The sequence below is a fragment of the Pteropus vampyrus genome, unplaced genomic scaffold (assembly GCF_000151845.1).
Source record: "Pteropus vampyrus isolate Shadow unplaced genomic scaffold, Pvam_2.0 Scaffold123, whole genome shotgun sequence".
NCBI classification, from domain to species: Eukaryota; Metazoa; Chordata; class Mammalia; order Chiroptera; family Pteropodidae; genus Pteropus; species Pteropus vampyrus.
In genome coordinates, this window is record NW_011888904.1 from 2,713,739 (window position 1) to 2,719,246 (window position 5,508).

The following is a 5,508-nucleotide window of genomic DNA, read 5'->3' on the forward strand; positions in this document are numbered from 1 at the left end:
AAGGGTTTCCCCAATCACATTGACTGTCTGGGCCAGAGGCTGTTCAGACTGGGGTTTAGTGCCTCTGGCAACGCCACGAGTGAATCTCAGAGGTGTACAAATCTTTGAACAAAAAAAGAGTGTGCCCTAAGTCTCACCAAGTCTCTGGCTAGAAGTCTGGAAAATAATATCTGGAAGAAACAGAGGATGTGGTTGCTTCTGAGAAGGCTCCAGGTGGAAGGAAGACACAGTGTGAGCTGCTCAAAGTTGTCTTAACCATGTGCATATTTCCTAAATTTGTTGTTTATGGTGATAAAAATCCATAATATAAAACTTACCATTTAAACAAACAAAAAAGATTGTGTTTTCATTTCAAGATAATCTAAAACGACTTAAATAGGCATATTCTGGGTCATCTGAATCCAGCTACTTGTGATGAGGTGGTTTAAGGAAGTAGTAAAGAGTATGTGCTCCAGCCTGGGACCGCCTGTGTTCAAACTCCAGCTCTATATTCCTGCCCTGTGATCCAGGACAGCACTCACCCTCTGTGCCTGTGTGTCTTTAGTTGCAAAAGGGTGGCAATAATCATTCCTACTCTAGGGTCCCTGTGAGATCTATGCCTGCACAGCAGTTAGCCTAGTGTTTACAGAGCATCAGTATTTGATTTGTGTGTATTATCGGGGTGGCCCCATGACTGTGAATGGCTCTTGAGAAAAAAAAAGTAAAGGTGGATTGAACAGAGAATTGATGTGTTAGAGCCTAGTGAAGGCCAAATGATATCATGGCCTGCTGAATAAATGAAGTTTTCACAGTAGTTTAAATAAAGAAAAGCAGTGTGATAATTGAGTCATCACACTAGGCAGGCTGAATTCAAAGGAATGTGCCTGGGAGCAGTTGGCGCTGTGCTCCTGTCGTGAGCTGCACTTTATTTTTAAACAAAATCTCATTTATCCCATTAAATCAATGTTGTTAATATATTTTTTATTGGTTTTGTCATTTTGTTTGCATTTAATTTATAAATTTGTTTGGCTTTTATATGAAGGATATAAGCATCTGTTTATAACTAGTTGGAATGTGTTTAGGTAATTTTCTTTATAAAAACAATTTAAGTCAATGCCATGTCTTAAAAGATGTTCCTACAGTTTTCAAGTTTGAGGAACACTGCCTTGGATCTTTTGCACTGGAATTCAGATGGAGAAAAATCAAATGTGTTTCCTCTTGATACAGAGCTCTAACTCCCCATGAGTGCCAGAACTCTCCAGTCACAGGCTGGTGGACCAGAGCAGAAAGAGCAGCCATGACCTTGAGAGCAAAGACAACTGAGCTGATAGCTCTTCAGCATCACCAGAGTCGGCAGGCGGGCAGTTTCTCCAATTTTACCCCACTTTAAAGCTGTGCATGTGGACTTTATTTTGTGATTCAGGTGACCATGGAGTTGCTGGTCTTGCTTTCTAGTGTTTCTACCTTTTCATTCAGGATCTTTGAGATTTATGGCTCTATGGGATAAAATGTTTCCTGTTACTTATGTAACCTCAATGTCAGCAAGGGTGACGATGCCCTGTGAGGTCTAGAGGGGGTTAATCCACACTTCCCTTTCCCTCCCATACCTGGCTTTGGAAAAGGACAGTCAATGCTTTTCCAAAACTTCTGTGCATTTCTGGGGAGCTGACTTGCCCACAGTCACCTGCAGCAACGCGTTCCTGCTTGTGCAGGGGACATATTTTCCCTGCTGCGTCTTATGGTTGCTTCTTTTATTCCCAATTTGGCCTTCACCCAGACCTAAATAGAATCAGTCCCTTACTTTCATTTCCACCAAAACCCTTGAGACTTTTGCTTGTCTAGTAAGTGAAGGTTTAGGGAGATTTTGCAAGAGGGATTGAAGTGAAGAGAAGGAGAGGGTTTACTTCTTAGAAACACGAATGACTTAAAATCGATTATCTGACATCTCTGTTTTAAAAGTCTTTTGGCCACACTGCTATGTTACTTGAACATTGTCCCCTTCTCTCTCATCTTTCTCTCTCCTTCCACTCCCAAATTTCTAGTCTTTTATAATAAAACTGTTGCCTTGTCTCTTTTTTAGCCTTGTCTTCAGAATTTCACCTTTCTCCCCACAGAGTGTGTCAAGATATTAAGTTTCCTACTTAAGATGCATTCTGTCGTCAGGAGATGAGATGATTGCCAGCTGCCCCATTGCACTTATCGAAGCTGTTCACTTTACAGTCTGCGTGTCTGGGAAAGAACAAGTATCACCTCAGTGCTTAAAAGCACTTTCATTTACCTGAGCCCCTGGATGAGGTATTATGTTCATTTTACAGATGTGGGGCCAGAAGCTCAGAGAGGTTGAGTGAATCATCCAAAGCCACACAGACAGATAAGTTGAGGAGTAGAAATCTGTACCCAGGTCTGAAGATTATGAAATACGACCCATGTCATCACACATAGACAGGTTGTGTGATGTCTCATTATTCAGGGATCTGAGGCCACATGAATCTTGGTTTAAATGATTAACATGCGACAACCTGGTTGGCCTTGGAAGGAGCCATAGCGGCCCCAGCAGATATGCGTATCCTACATGAATCGGACTGCCAGTTTCTTCCCTACTTCTTCCTCTTCCTTCTCTCTTTTGCTGGCCAGCTCCTGCTCATCTTCAGGTCTACATATAGGACTGGCTACCTAACCTGTGGGGCCCAGTACAAAATGACAATGCTAGACTCCTTGTTCAAAAGTTATTAAAAATTTCACAATAACAATAGCAGAGTATTAAGTCAAGTACGGGACTCTTGTAAGAGACTACACAAGTTAAACACCAGTGAAGCCAGCCCTTTATGGAGGTTAAAACCCCCAGGAAACATTCTTTGGCTCCCTATTCTAAGCGAGGTGCTTATTGCATGCTCTTGTCATTTGCTCTATATGCGTCTGTCTCCCCATTGGTCTGCGAGCTTCTTGAGACCTGTGTCCTGTTTCCTGTTGTTCCCCTGGTGCCCAGCACAGGCCCTGACAAAGGCAGGGGTTCAGTGGATGCCCCATTGGGAATTTGGGGATGTGAAACCTGGAGGAACCAGACAGTGAATTGTCATCTCCAGGCAAGACCCATCCACCCAGGACCATGCAAGGTCAGACCAGGTATGACCTAGGAGCCTGGGGGGACTTGCCAGGGGTTTCAGGCATGGGGTGGAAGTAGGGTAGGGAGTCAATTTTTCTTCAAGAGAGTGTATTAGTCATTTATTGGAAATGGTCTTTCTTTTCAGTCATAACTAAAGGAAAACAAAGAGAACCCTTTTAAAAAGAACAAAGTGCAACACGGCTCTCTGGGCTTCTCCTTTAGATTTCAGTTAGCACGAACCTGCTCCTTAAGGCCTAGCAGGGCACGGACGTGAGTGCTGACAGTACAAGGGTTTTCATCAACGCATGAGGAGCTTCTCTCTTTCAGATATGCTAAGAGGAGAGGTCAGATGTCTTTATCAGTTGACTTGATATTCAGTGAGGAAATATTCTGAAGACCTCTCCAGAACCCAAGTGGAGAGACATCTCTATGCCATGGTGTCCCACCCTGCGGCTGTTCCTTCTCTCTGTGGTCTTGGGTTAGGTGTGAGGGGGCAGACTCAAGGAACAGGGCTGGGGTCTCAAAGCCACGCCGTCTGGGTCCCATGTCCACCCCCTCAGAGCCTTCTGCTTGACCTTGGCTCCTGTCGCTGGGCCTCAGTTTCCCCACCTATAAAACGAGAGTTTGGCCAAGACCTTTAAGGTCCTTCTTAGCTCTTATTTTCTGTGAATCTAGGTCAAGTAGAGAAGGAAGACCAATCAGGATTCTAGTTCTGTTCTTGACTTTGCTATGATTCACTAGGTGACCTTGGGTAAGTTCCTCTTCCATGCTGCACGTTTCCCATCCTCGCACATTCTATATCACATTAGAGGGCTACACAAAAGGTGACACGGAGCAGGGTTTTCTCAGGGTCAGGTTCACCACTGAGTATCTGGGACACTAGAAATCTCCATCCTGGGACCAATCTTCCAGTGAGGTCTGAGTCCAGAACCCCTGTTACTGGGACCTGCACCCAGTCACGTGGCCTGCTTTGACCACCTTGCCCTTGCTTAGTCTTCCAGACCCAGTAACCAATACGGACACGCCTTGGGCAAAATATTTAATTCTGCCAAAGCCTCACTGAAGCCTGATCTGTGCCAGGGGAGGGGGCCTGATGCTGGATGTGACATTGAGGAAGCGTATGGGACCCCATACTCAGGGAGCTCATGGTCAAGGGTGGGGAGGAGAGGCCAGTGTGAGCATGTACCCAGTGCCGTGAGGGAGGGATAGCATCCTCAGCACAGAAAATAGGAGGGGAGGATTTCATGTTGGAGGATCTAGGAGGGTGTTTTGGATGGGACCTTGAAGGATGGGGAAGATTTGAGAGGGAGCTGCAGGCTGAGCACACACTGTGGTAGAGGAAGTGTCAACAGTCTGTAGGGTCCAAGGAGAGGCAGGTGATGAGGCTGGAAAGGAACATGGGGCCAAATCTCACAGGCTGTCATGGCCTGGAGAGGGAGTCAGGGCTGGCGGGGTAGGGCAATGAGGCTTCTGGATTAGTCAGGAACCTTTTGGTTGCAAGTGATGGCAACTGAACTTGAACTAACTGGGCAAAATGGGTGATTTATTGGAAGAACCGAGATGCCAAGGAAAGCCTGAACGTCCTAGCATGGGAAGGCCAGGGTGCTGCTGGCCTTCAGGAACAGCTACCCAGGGACTCGGGCACCATCAGGACCCATCTCTTGATCACATTTCTTTCCTTGTTGACTCCATTTCTCTCTTTCATGCCGACTAAACTTCTCTACATGAAGGAATCCTGGGGAAGGGACTTACTGGCCCAGCTCAGGTCAGGTTCTCACCTTGGACCCATCACCTGTGGCCAGAAACTGGCCCTTGTGTTAACAGGGCTGCTGGGATAACGTCAGCAGAAGGCATGGAGGGCAGCTTCTGAAGGAAGGGACAATACTGAGCAGACCAGCCCCCCCCAGTTTCGAGCAGAGGAATATGGCCTGGTCTGACCTGCATTTTGGGCTTATGTGTAGGCATTCAAGACGAGAGTGTTTTTCCTTTTATTCATAAAAACAAATTTGCAACAATTTATTAAAAATCGATATCATGCAATAGGGGTATGAGAAATTCCTCATTTACATTTGATTCTGGCAGTTCCAGTCTAATTTAAAGCGTTTGTGCACTAACATCATTGGAGAACGCCTTCAGGCTGAAGCCTTTTCGGAAATGTACGGTGTGTTTGCTGCATATAAAAGAACAGACCGTTAAATAGCTAGAGTCACTTCTGTGGGTCTTGTTATTTGCAGGGAAATTAAAAAAAATGGGTGAACCTACAGTATCATTAAGACAGAGAATGTACTTTGTGGGTTAACCTAGAAGACTGTGCGCGTTCAGGAGTCACAATGGGTTACGGACGTACACTCACCTCCGACTGTCCAATACTTTTGTTTCTTTTTTTTCCTGCTATGCTGGAATAATATTTCTACAGGTATTTTTTT